The sequence below is a fragment of the Heloderma suspectum genome, chromosome 5, assembly GCF_057233095.1.
Source record: "Heloderma suspectum isolate Gila_16-S chromosome 5, 16-S_ref, whole genome shotgun sequence".
Taxonomy (NCBI): Eukaryota; Metazoa; Chordata; class Lepidosauria; order Squamata; family Helodermatidae; genus Heloderma; species Heloderma suspectum.
The window spans coordinates 152456052-152469786 of record NC_139462.1 but is presented as its reverse complement, the minus strand read 5'-3'; the positions used below and the strand labels follow the sequence as shown (position 1 = coordinate 152469786).

Genomic DNA, 13735 nt, shown 5'->3' with positions numbered 1-13735 from the left:
AAGAGTCTGCCAAAAGGATTAGCATATCCTAGCAACAACTTAGGAGCATCTGTATTGGGATTGATTCTTTGTGACAATTACATCATTTTAATGAATTTTCCTCAAAATCCTGTGCTGGGATATTTAAAGGGCAGAAAACAATGATTGTCAATGTGAAAAAGTCTATAGCTTTATAGCATTGCCTGTCCTTGAACTCATCTGGCCCAATCCTTTGCATGTTTACTCAGGAGTAAGGCCCACTGTGCTCAGTGGGACATGAGGAGCAATCCTATGTGGATTGAAGGTCCCCTCCAAGCCTGGGGATGACCACCTATCCAGTGCAGGTCAGGAGGAGTGGTGAGGAGCGGATCTCCTCCCTGCTCCCACCACCCAGCTTTCGCAGCTAGACAGCTGATTTTGGCTGTCTAGCTGTGAGGCCTTGGAGTGCAGGAAAGGGCAGCCACACGACACATAGGATGTATTGTACCGGCACATCTAACTTCCACACCCTGGGCCGGCCCCAGGAGCACCCCATTTCTCCTGCTCCGCGCTGTTCTTCTGAGTGGAGAGCACGGGACCAATCCGTGCTGCCTATGAGGCGGCGTGCGAGGGGGTGGAGATAGGTTCTCCGGGAACCAACCTAGGCTATGGCTAGGGGCCTTAGGATTGCAGCCTTCATGTCTAAGTAAGCATGGCAGGCCTAATCCCAGAGGACAAGGCTGGCTTCAGGTTACTTACTGCCTCAGGCGAAGGCTTACTCCTTCAATTGTGCCTACTTAGCCAGTATTGGCAAGGCAAGCCTATTAGGCAACCCATTAGTACTTCTGACCTTTAGTCACAGCACTTCTGTTTCTTGATTCTAGGCATGAGAAAAGCTTTCTATTAGTTTCCTTGCCCAAGTTATACCTTGTTCTGTATGCTTTTCCCATTGGAACTTAGCTTCACAGAGCAATACTTTTTTCTCTTGTGGCGCCACAGTGATAAACTTCCTTAGGGAAGCCCATCAAGTCTTTTTAGTCTTTGAAAAGGTCTGTTAAGATGTTATTTTCCCACCACACTTTTGGAAGAAAATAGTGCTTGATTTTACTGACTGGGTGGATTCCTGCAGCTATTTTATTATTTGCAGCTGATTATTCAAGCAGAACACTGGCAAGGCAAGATCTGCCTAGCTGAAGTGCATTTAGAGCTCACCACCTTGTTCTGGCCTTGAAAAACTGCTCTCTCTCCTTTGTGTGTCTTGTCATTTTAGTTTGCAAGCTTGATGGCAAGGCCTCTCTCTCTTTCTCTTTTAAGTAATGTGAGACATGTTGGGAGACAATAATTGCCTGAAAGGCAGGATGAAAATGCAGTAAATAAATAATACTTTGTGTTTCTAAATATCTTATTGCAACTCTGCATTCGAAGCAGAAGCGGGGGACAGGCATTTTGAAACAAACAGACAATGTTTATTCTCCAGGGGGGAAATCAGCCAAAGTCTGTCTGACAAAGCCTCGGATCACACCCATCTCTACAACGTGAAGTGATACCTGGGTGGGCTTCAACCTGCCTGAAAAAAAGGGCCTACTCCCATGTGAACCTGACTGACTGGAGACTGTCAGCTGTGGTCCTGCTCCAGGTACCCACACCTTCAGGGATTAGGTGGATGGCCCTCAGGGACAGGACACTCTCTGTCTCTGTGTCATGGTTATAGAATGCTGGCCCGTCCCCACTAACACAGAGCTTAGAGCCTCTCTTCTTGTTCAGGCTGGGGAGCTGTCCAACAGGGCAAAGAGCAGGGCCGTGGGAAGGTTGGTGGAGCTGCAGCACTGCTATCCAGCCAAGGAATCGGAACAAACTGAGCAGAAGGAAGCATTGCATTAGCAATATCCAGGAAGCATGGAAGAGGTGTTACACCTTCCTCTGCTGCCCAGGATTCAGAGTATACTTAGCCTCACGATTCCTTTTCCAAGTAGGACTCATAAGACCTTGCACTGGAGACGTGCTATGCCTTCTGGTCTGGTCTTAAGTCAGACCCGTTGTCATCTGTGTTTCTCAGGTCCAAGGGGACTGGGGAGGATCTGGAGCTGAGGAGTGTGACCAGTTGGGGTGCACAGTTTCCCACCTCTGCAGACTCCGTGGATGCTGCATCTTCTGTGGTGGTGTCCTTCTGGTGTCTGTCAGAGTATGCTGACAGACCCCAGTATGTGCTGGGCCCAAGGGACTCCTTGGTTGAGGAGGTCTCCTTGGTTGAGGAGGTCTCCTTAGGTCTGAACATGACCAGTGTCATGTTCAGACATAACCAGCCAGCACCCATCCTGCTATCCTTCATGTGTCAGCTGAAAGTTCCCCTATTCCCTCATATTGTATAAATCCTCTTATTACAAAAACATAGGGCTCACAAGGAAACCAGTCTTGTCACATTGGAACTTCTACCACTTGGGGAAGTGGAGAACAGAACTATTCTGTTCTGGGTGGGAATTGATTCCGCAACCTTGCTTTAGAAGCTAGACATGCCATGAATTCTGTTCTGTAGTAGGGAAATGAGACCATTATGTGACACAATCTGAATTCAGATTTTGCTCTTGCCAACTGCTTTGGGGGAGTTAACATGTCAGCATGTGATGCTCCTAAGCAACACCATTCTTCTTTCAACAAGGGCCACAGCAGAATCTTCCAGATCATGCCGCCAAGAAGCTGTGACAATGGGTAGGAATACCAATACAAAAGTATTTTAGGGGACATTTGCTACAAAAAAAGTATACATCACAACAGTTTATTGCTAAAAGAAAACTGAAGGTTATTATGACCATCCTTAAAAACAACCCCCCCCCCCTCACAAATTTTCCATATTGCTTGAGTTGAAGAGGATGTGAAAGTGCTTGGGGAAAACCCTGTTCAGTTTCAAATCACAGTGCCTAAAGCCCCAGATACTTGTTTCTTTAGAAATCTCTCCTGCTGATATAAACCACAACATCCAACCAAGGAGTACACAATTTGAGACTGTAACTTCACTTCAGGGTACATTAGTGATTTAAATGAATGGAAAAATGTTTCATTAAAAAATCTTTCTTGTGCAGCAGCACCCCCCCCCCCCCACACACACACAAAAGGCCAGAAATATTGTAACAAGGATAACTGTTTTGGCAGTTGGCCTCTGTACACCACCACATTGAAGTTGAAAGGAAACACACCCAGATGGGAGCCAAGTCAGGACTTTCAGCTGTAATTCAAGGGGTTTGACAAAAGTGGGGCACTAACCATTCAGGAAGGACAGCCAGTGGCATACACACACACACATCATTGGTGGCTCATAAGTAATGGAACAAAGCAACATCATTTCAAACTTAAGGATCGCCTTTAATACCTGGATGAAAATCCTTTGCAGTCAATGACTACCTGAAATCTGGAACCCATGGACATGACCAAATGCTGAGTTTCCTCCCTCGAGATGCTTTGCCAGGCCTTTACTGCAGCTGCCTTCAGCTGCTGCTTCTTTGTGGGTCTTTCTGCCTTCAGTCTTTAGTAAGTGAAAAGCATGCTCTATTGGGCTGAGCAGGTGGAAATGTAACACTCAGAACCACCTCCAGGCCTTTTATCTGCTTGATTGGTCATGGGGCACCCAGGAAACAGGCCACACCTGGCCATGCAGCTGCTTGTCAGCCATTCGTTCCGTTACTTATGAGGCCCCAACGATGGGTGTGTGTGTATGCCACTGGCTATCCTTCCTGAATGGTTAGTGCCCCAGTTTTGTCAAACCCCTTGAACTACAGCTGAAAGTCCTGACTTGGCTCCCATCTGGGTGTGTTTCCTTTCAACTTCAGTGTGGTCGGTGTAGAGGCCAACTGCCAAAACAATTATCCTTGTTCCAATATTTCTGGCCCCGACTATATATATACACACTGTGTTTATATATATATGCATGCACACTTGTGAGTATATGTTACACACATGCTACACATACACATTTCCTCTTTTGATAGAGAGGGTGACAGCTCCTGAGGGCACATACATTGTTCTAAAATAATCTGTATAAATTAGACATCTGCTGTTTTCTGTTCGTGGAGAGGCATTTCCACTGAACGGTGCTGCTAAAATGCAGTCAATCATGCTTAGGGTTGGTAGCATTTCCTAGCATTATGATTCACTCTCCCTTTTAAGACAGACACACAGCTGCAGATACAACATGCGACACTGTTCAAGTACTATTAATTCTGGCAAGGAACTGTGCCCTCACAGGTGCCATGTGGCTGATCCTGTATTGTGATTGTCTACTGGACCAGAATGACTTTGCAACCATGCAGGGATCTATTCTCAATACTGTCCTTGACTCATCTAGTCAAAACTCTAAACTGGACTTGCTTGGTCGTGATCCTATCTTTCAGTCAGTTTTGTCAGGCTTGTGATTGTTGTGGGAGTTGTACTCCAAAACATCTGGAGGACACCAGGTTGTCTACCCCTGTTGTATTGCCACTGACATCCTCCCATTTGAACCGGTGTGGCTCAGACTAACACGATGGTTTTGACTTACATTTCTATGCGTGAAGAATTTCATGGATGCAAATAGTGCGGTGTGAGCAGTAGATGGAATCACCCCTGTGAGTGTTTTTAGGATTGTGACTAACCCAGCCACTCTCCATTTACCTCTGATCCATGTAATGTCTTATGTGCTGCAACTGTACTAATGCAGACAGGTCACATAAATCTTGTGCATCAGTGCAGGGGTCAAGCCCTCTGATTCCACTAGTATATCATTTAAGATGCAACACACAGCTGATACAAGATGTACAGCATGGGACTGCAGCACTTTGCTTCCATCCTTATAGAGCAAGGGTGTAGAACATGCAGGACACGGGCCACATGCGTCCTCTGGTGAGGCCCTTGTTGCCCACCATCCCCCTAACTGATAAAAGGGGAAAAAAATGTGTCCATAGTGGCTACGGAGTGTCAAAAGGTTGAATTTATCTTGCGAACAAGTTAAAATTAACCCTTATAGCACGCCCTAGAACTGGTGTTTCCCCTCTTTATTTTTTTTTTGGTGGGGCTGTACCCCATGAATTGTGTGGTGCCCCATGAAGTGCAGCCTGAGGGGCAGGATTGGCTCCCAGACTTCCCACAGTTGCCCACCCTATTTAGAGGAAATGAAAGGAGAAGCAGTAGCATCAGAGCCAGAGAAAGGGAAAACAAAGCACTTGAAGGTGGATGGGAAACAAAGGTGAAAAAACAAAGGAGGAGCAGTGATATAACAAATACTCAGCAAGGGCAATGGACTTGCCAAAAAAAGAAAGAAGGGTGGCTGTGTAACACTTTTTGTCATCGCTTGTTAGAGGTGGGCAGGCGGGCAGGTGGGGATATTTTGATAAATGCCTCTTTTTTTTTTCACTTTGTGCCCCCCAAATATGACTGGTAATTTGAAATTAGTACAGGACAATAGCTCAGTGGTACAGCACAAGCTTTCCATGACAGCAACCCAGGTTCAGTTCCTTACTTGTCTGGGTTGGGCTGGCGAAAACTGCCTGAAACTCTGGAGAGCTGCTGTCAGTTAGCATAGAAAATACTGGGCTAGATGGAACAAGAGTGTCACTGGTGTAAGGCAGTTTCCTGTGTTCCAGTACTTAATTACTTCAGCTTTACCACTGTGCCCCAAAACATTTTATTCAGTATTTGCAACCACCTGTTGGACTATTTATTCACAGTAGAGCAACAACTTGTATACCAACCAGTAGTAACTCTGGATTAGAGATCTATGCCTTAATTACTAGGCTACAACTTACTCAGCTTTCCAGCCTGTTGCTGCACTACACATCCCAAGGCTATACTTTTTATATTTATGTATTTTTTCAGTAGCTTAACCAAATTACAAAGGCGCTGTTGTGGGATAATTGAACCTGCAACGATCCACCCAAGTCAGTACGCACTTTCTATTTAACCATGAAAAATCGAATTGGTTACGGTACACAGAACAGAGGGATGGAATAATGGACTTAGGAACCTAGGGGGTGCCCCCGCTGAACCCCCCCCCCCGAGGTTTAGGGCTGGCTGGGGAATGCTGGGAGTTGTAGGCCTTTTCTCTGTCTAAGCATGCATAGGCCTGCACCCTAAACCGCTTTGGCCTTCCGTACGATCCTGAAGGCCTCTTACTTTCCTATATACAGCAAAGGGCGTTCACCATAGAGTTTGCAGCGTTAGAGTGACACCACCCTGCCTCCTTCCGAGAATCACAGCCAATAGCGCCTTTCAATTTAAAACCAGCCTGCGCGTCACTCTATCTCTTTCCCATGGAAGTGAGCGACCAGCCCATCCCCGGGCGCGTGAGCCCGAGAGCCGCGCCTTCCCACGTTTTGTCCCTGCGGGTCCCGCCCGCTCCCCGGCTCCTCCCCTCGGAAGGCGCGCTTTGGGCCCCGCCCGCCGCCGCCTTCGCCCCTACTCGTCCTCTTCCTTCTCTCCTGGGAGGAGGAGGAGGAGCCGGGCGGCTGACGGGGGCGCGTCCGCCAGCGAGCAACGGAGGTGCCGCCGCCGCCGCATAGCGCAGCCGGCCCGGAGCTGCAGCGCAGCAGGCGCGGCCCAGTCAGCGCCCGCCCAACCACCCGCCGCCGCGGGCGCGGCGCCCCCCCGGCCTACCCTGAGCGGGCCCGGGCCCTCCTCGGCAGGTGAGCTGTGCCGCCCGCCCGAGACCTCCGCGCGGCGCCTCCCGAGCCGGCCGGGGCCGCGCGGGGGTGCCCGGGGCGCTTGTCCGCCGCCGAGCGCGGCGCGGGGGGAGGCGGGCTGCCGGCCTGCGGCGGGCTGCGCCGGAAAGGGGCCTAGCGCCAGCGCGGAGGCCGCAGGGGCCTTCCCGCCTGAGGAAGGCGGCGGTTCTCCGCGCCGCTCGTCTCCCCGCGCGCCTCCCCGCGTCTCCGGACGGCCGCCGCGACGCTCCCTCTTGCGCTGTGCTGGCTGGGCGCGACCGGCGTCGCTGCGGTCTGCGGGGCTGCCCAGCCGGCTGGGGCGGAGCAGGGGCTCCGGCGGCCGGCTGCGCGCCGAGGTGGGGAGGGGGCTCGGGGCTCCGGCTGCGCGCCGCCCGCCCGCTGGCCTCGGCGCCTTCCGCTGCCCATCCGCAGTGCTGAACTTCTGCAGCGGGGAGAGGTGCTGGGCCTGCCTGGAAGCCCGTCCTGCCCTTGAAGCCAGGCTGGTGGTCCGGGTGCTGCCCTTGGCCCGCGGGGGCGGCCGGACCGCAGTGTGCGTGGCGCTCTTGAGAACAAAGAAGGGCCCTGCGGGATCAGGCCGAGGGCCCATCGAGGGCAGTGGCCTCTTTCTAGCAGCGACTAGCCGGGTGCTTCTGGGAGGTTCACACCCAGGGCGGGAAGGCAAGCGCCCTTTTCTGTGGTCTGCTTCGTGCATCTGGGGTCAGGCACACTGCCTCCGAACATGGAGGTTCTCTCTAGTGATGATGGCTGATACTTGTTTATAGGCTTCTCTTCTATGAATTCGTTTGATCCTCTTGAAAGCGATCCAGCCTATTTGGCTGCTCGATATTCTAGGGTTAAATTTCTGTAATGCAAACACAGGTCCTAGGTCTCTGGCTGAGACAAAGGTATGCTTGTCCAGAGGAACTGCAGGGGAAACTTCCTGCTTGTTCTTTCCCCACTGTGTTGTCACCCAAACGAAGACTAGTATTCTGTTGCATATTGAGAGCTTGACTATTGGGGTCAGGATGGTAGTAGCTCAGGTGGCATCCTCTGTGAATAAATATCCTATTTCTAGGGAAACAGAACTTCCTGAAGAGCCCCATTTTGCTGTTCTACTTGAGCTGCAATCCTACACCCACTTACCTGGGAGCAAGCCTCAATGAGTTCAACTGGACTTACCTGAGACTAGATTGCAGATAGGTTTGCAGTGTGTTAAGCTGCTTCACTTAAGCCAAAGCCATCATGCAGACAGGGTGGCTGGGATCAAAATACAAATATTGTCAAGGTGCATAAAGTTTTAAAGATTACTTAAATTTGTTGACCTTAGACATGTAATTTGGAGCCTTAAATCTGGTTCACCTCATTTAAGTTTGGGTAAGCTATTTTGAGCAGTTTGTGGATTATGCAATTTGAGATGTAAAACATCTTATCTATAGACTGGACTTCAGTTTGTTATATCTGCAAAGGCTTTCAACATTTATAGTAAGGAGCTACATTGGCAAATAACCAAGATAACTTAATACATTTGTTACCTTGAATACACCTGACCTACTCATTCATACTTTAAAAGGCTTGCCTATCCTTTTTAGAAGTTTTATTTTGTTGAGCAGAAACAAGCTATGTGTACCAGCTTGAGTTAGTGGGGTGCTTAACTGCTGATGTAGTTCAATTGTGAGTTAAATGAGAGATAATTTAGTTTGAATACTAAGACTTCTAAGCATCTGTCTAAACAATTTCCACTTGCTTAATTGGGTCAGAGGAAAATATATACCCGTTGCTAATTTTTCATATGCTTTGAAAATATTTGAATAACCATTCCAAACAAGTAAATGTTGTTTGGAATGGTTGCAGTTATAAACAATTATAGTGTTGCAGTTATAAACTATTAAAAAAAACTCCTTGTGGATTCTGTGGGATTAGTAAAAGTTATCCAGCAGCAGATGCTTGAGTGGCCAAAACAAGTACTGGTACTTCCTTACAAAATACTCAAGAGCATCTATCAGTAAACATGCCACTTCTATAAATATGACCCTATCCTTCTAAAGCACGGGTGGGAGGGCTGAGGCGCTCCATATGATGTTGGTCTCCAGTTCCCATCATCCCTGATGGAAGTTGTAGTCAGATCATCTGGAGGACACCAGGTTGGGGAGCTTACAGTGCTATTACTTTACATGGGAGTCTTACCGATTTTAGGACCACATATCCCACTTACACTTTTCTCCTGTATATCCAATACCTTCATTATTCCAATGTCTTGATGCTTTCCCTGTCTTTGTCCCTTAGAACCAGAGTTTTCAATAACGGTGTTCAGACAGACTCCCTCATGTTAACAGGTTGTGTGAGGGGGTTGCATGGACTATTCTACCCACGCATGATTTGGCAATGGTGAGAAGCCATTATAGTGCACTTACATAGCACTGTATTTGAACAGAACTCCTCTATGCAAGGAGGGTCCAAGGCCAATTGGGATCACCCCTTGTATGGAGGTGCTTACATGCATATGACTGTACATGTGTGAGGTCTTCTCATGATCGATGAATGTGTGTACTGGGCTTAGATATGGGGCTAGTACCCAGAGCATCCTTGTGTGCTTTTAGAGTGTGTGTGTGGGAGCATGAGGTGTATGAGCCCACCAAATGTGAGATGATGACTGGGTTTGCATGAACATGAAGGAAAATAAGCAGTTATTTTCCCTCCCTGCGTGTGTTCAGTGACAAGCCATAGGTTTCAATGTGGTTCGTAAACTACCCCAGCCACCCAACCGTGCCAGGTTTAGATGTCACAACATGCCTCTGGAGAGGGTAATTATGCTAATTAGGTGGGTCCTGAACAGCATGCACAAGGAGGCAAAACAAGCCACTGTGGCTTATTTTCCCTCTATGATCGTGCAAACCCACCTGATGTGTCCTGATTGGACAAAGCAGTGGAAGCTGGATGTCTCTTGTTAGCACTGAGGAGGCATTAGGAAATACTAAATTCCTTAAAAAAAAAAATTTGCTTCCCTGGGTTCTTTCCTTGGGGAACCTAAATAGTGCTCTGGCCCTCCTTTTCAGTGTAACATAGTTCATCTATGTGTGTTGTTGCAGAGTAGATGAGAGTAGGCAAAGTAGCATTTGAACAAAGAGAACAAATCATTGAACAAAGAGCGTGGGAAGCTGCCATCTTGCTTGGGAAAGGACAGGTATACAGATGAAGCCTAACAGCTCCCTATGTTTTGAGATTATGAATTATTAAATGACCCATTTGCCCTCAAAGCTACTTAATCACTACTTTTATAGAAACATCATAGTTAGAGCAAGAGTCACTTGGCTCAAGACTACATTCTGACTTCATAGTTATGCTGTCATTTGAAATAGTGAAGGCCCTATCAACAAGATTCTATCCATGAGTCTTATTTCTGTACCACATCTCCAACTTCCTTACACAGGACTTCCTAAACAGTCATCATATAAAATATATTTATTTTCCATGCAATTGAATGTAGTTAGAGTGAACTTCAAAAATACAGTCTGGAATAAGACATGATTTTAGGACTAACATTTAATTCTATTTGTAATAGATCTCACATGCATCCCTCTGGCAATAAACTACCTCTAGCATTAAAATATTTGGTACCTGGAAAAAAAGTACTGGATTGTATTTATTGTCAAGTATAATGGATTTTAACTGGATATAATTAATTTTAAACTGGGGTGGGCAGACATCAGGCTTGCAGGGTCTACTTTGTTTTTCTAGACCTCTGAGATCCATCAACCACACCAGGTGCAAAATCCATAGAATTAAAAAAATCTAAGCCCAGGAATTTGAGTGCCACAACTGAACGGAACTCACAGTCCTTCTACGCAAAAATCCACTTCTGGTTACTCCCCCCCCCCCCAAACATTTCTCATTTCAGCAGTGTAATTTAGGGTGGAGGAGAGTTACTTTGTTGCTGTGGTTAAACAGTTGGGAATCAGATATCTTTGCCATCCTACAGTAAACTACCTAGCAATCTACTGGTAGATCCCAGGATACCTTCTGTCCCCCCTGGTTTTAGACTGTAGCCAACACTGTTATTTCCATGTTAACCTAAGAAATGTAATTGGAAGAAAGATTTTATAGTCTTTGCAGGTGGGAGTAAATGTACATTAAACATTCTCTAAGAACATTCTCAATCTGATTTATAATGTATTAACATATAATGCGCCTTGGATATGTACGAAACAAAACATTTTCATGAAACTTCTCTCCAAGCTAAAAATACGTCTGTAAAACTTGTCACAGTCTGTACCTGCTAGCAACAACATAAGCAAATTGTTCTAAGCTTCTTAGCACTTACATGTGTGTATTCTAAACTTGGATTTCTTGTGATGGTGTGCAGGCAAAGATTAAGCAATGTAGTACGTAATACTGTGATGTACCCAGTAAATACTCAGTTTGTCCAAAATATTTTGTGCTTTAACTTTTATAAATTGGTGTCTTTTTATTGTGTCTTCCAGCATTTAACTTGAAAGTCATGTATTGGGGACGATTGTATGTTCAGGTACCCAATTGTAATTCTACTTGCAGAATACAATTTGCTTATTATCACAGTTTGTCAAGCATCCTTATGCTGCAAAAATATTTCCTATATTCTGATCATGGCAATAGCAAGAACAAGCTAACCTGATAAAGATGAACATGCCGGGTGGGGAGGATGGGAATTGAAGTCCAACACTTCTGAAGAGCACCAGGTTGGGGAAGCCTGCCTCATAGCCACTTATGCTGCAGCCTGGATACACCAGTGTTTATTGCAATGAACACAAAGTGTGAAGGAAAAACACCTGGTGGACATGCGCCAAGGAGTTGCAGTTCCTTGGCAAGTCTTTTAGAATTGTGGATGCACAATTCTCTCTTGCGTGTCACATTGGAATTTACTGCAGTCAACATGTATCTGGGCTGATGAATAAAATGTGAAGTTGCCCTGATGATTTGTTGAAAAGTGGGATATAAATATCCAAATGAAAATGAAAAAGAAGTGGCTCATAGACTATAGGCTTTGAAACTGCCATGATAAATATGCCTGGGTGGGGGCATGTTCATGTCTCCACAGGCATACGGATATCCAGTTCAGAAGACAGGGTAGGCTGTAGCTGAAGGGTGTGAAGGGGCAGACTTGTTCCGTTCAGAATGTGGTTCCTGTAAGCGTAACCATTAGTGGTTTATCGAACCACTATCATGTTTAGCTGTTCAAGTGACAGGAGAACAGGGCTACAAGAGAACATAATCTATAGTCCAGTTCACATGTCATGGTGGCAAATTTGTCCAGATGTATGCTGTGCGGAAGCCACTTCTGCTTTCTGTAAACATCCTCCAATTGCTCTGATTGTAGGTTATGAGCATATCATTTGAATCTGGACACTCTGGGTTGTTTATGGGTTAAACAACCCAGAGTTAACCCAAGAACAATCCATGGGTTAACACTGGGTTATTTAACCCATAAAGAACCCAGAGTGTCCGCGGTTGGACGACACACTGACAACTAATTATCGGGGCTGTTGGAAGTTGCTTACAGAAAGCGGAAGCGGCTCCCACATAGTGTGTGCCCCTGCAAATCATGAGTTAAATAACCAGTGATTTTCTGCCGTGAAGCGTCTATATTTTGAAATGGATGTTTGCGAGAAACTCAGAGTACAGTTGGCTTTTCCCAGTGTGGTGGAATTTGCTGCTTTGGTGACTTGCTTAGGGGGAATTTATCTTGCCGTGAGCAGGCAGGTGAATCGTACATTGTTCCTGTCTTACGTTGATATGTAACCTTGGATAGTGTTGTACAATGGCTAAGAGACTGAGCTATGACTCGGGAGGTCTCTGAAATCTTTCCCATAAAGTCTCAAGGTGGCATTTCAGTTCCCTCAAAGCCTAATGTTTACAGTTGCATCCCCCCCAACCATGAGTGTATATAATGTCAGGGCCAGAAATATTGTAACAAGGATAACTGTTTTGGCAGTTGGCCTCTGTACACCACCACATTGAAGTTGAAAGGAAACACACCCAGATGGGAGCCAAGTCAGGACTTTCAGCTGTAATTCAAGGGGTTTGACAAAAGTGGGGCACTAACCATTCAGGAAGGACAGCCAGTGGCATACACACACACACATCATTGGTGGCTCATAAGTAATGGAACAAAGCAACATCATTTCAAACTTAAGGATCGCCTTTAATACCTGGATGAAAATCCTTTGCAGTCAATGACTACCTGAAATCTGGAACCCATGGACATGACCAAATGCTGAGTTTCCTCCCTCGAGATGCTTTGCCAGGCCTTTACTGCAGCTGCCTTCAGCTGCTGCTTCTTTGTGGGTCTTTCTGCCTTCAGTCTTTAGTAAGTGAAAAGCATGCTCTATTGGGCTGGGCAGGTGGAAATGTAACACTCAGAACCACCTCCAGGCCTTTTATCTGCTTGATTGGTCATGGGGCACCCAGGAAACAGGCCACACCTGGCCATGCAGCTGCTTGTCAGCCATTCATTCCATTACTTATGAGCCACCAGTGATGGGTGTATGTGTGTGTATGCCACTGGCTGTCCTTCCTGAATGGTTAGTGCCCCACTTCTGTCAAACCCCTTGAACTACAGCTGAAAGTCCTGACTTGGCTCCTATCTGGGTGTGTTTCCTTTCAACTTCAGTGTGGTGGTGTACAGAGGCCAACTACCAAAACAGTTATCCTTGTTCCAATATTTCTGGCCCTGACTGTATGTGCTTGGAACTCAGGAAGCTTATGAAAGAATAACTGTAAGTTTAAGGTACCACAAGACTCTGTTGTTCTTGCTGCAAACACTGCTACCCCTCTGGAAATTAAGATACTATATTTCATTTTCCAGTACAGTAAGAAGCAAAAACAAAGATGTTTCTGGATGCTGGAAAAACTAAAAAACAAAGCCTAACTTCAGAGTTATCTTTGCCTTTGGTGTGCTTGACAAATAAGACTTGGATAAGGGAAAACCTGAACACTGGCTTCCTTAAGCTCAATCTTCTGGAAGAAAATAGCATGTTTAACACCTGGCAGCAGATATCTATCTTCTGTTTTATCTTGATTTATCCTGCATTGTGGCTTCTGCAGGGGTGCTTCCAGATGAGGCTTTTATGGCACTGTCACCC

The 13735-nt window shown here is 46.4% G+C and overlaps 1 protein-coding gene across 15 annotated transcripts in view; it reads left to right on the top strand.

Moving 5' to 3' along the window:
• RALA (RAS like proto-oncogene A) overlaps positions 1 to 13735 on the top strand; it is a 35342-nt gene that overhangs the window by 3318 nt on the left and 18289 nt on the right. For 4 of the 15 annotated variants that reach the window (XM_084857821.1, XM_084857833.1, XM_084857822.1 and 1 more), the window contains exon 1: positions 6411 to 6605. The exons of 4 other annotated variants lie outside the window; for them this stretch is intronic. The gene's annotated coding sequence lies outside the window, so the exon portion shown is untranslated. Of the gene's footprint in view, positions 1 to 1435; positions 1595 to 6410; positions 6606 to 6789; positions 6977 to 8903; positions 9006 to 11098; positions 11143 to 13735 lie in introns of those variants that run through there. 7 more of the 15 variants (XM_084857830.1, XM_084857825.1, XM_084857824.1 and 4 more) reach the window with 5 other exon arrangements.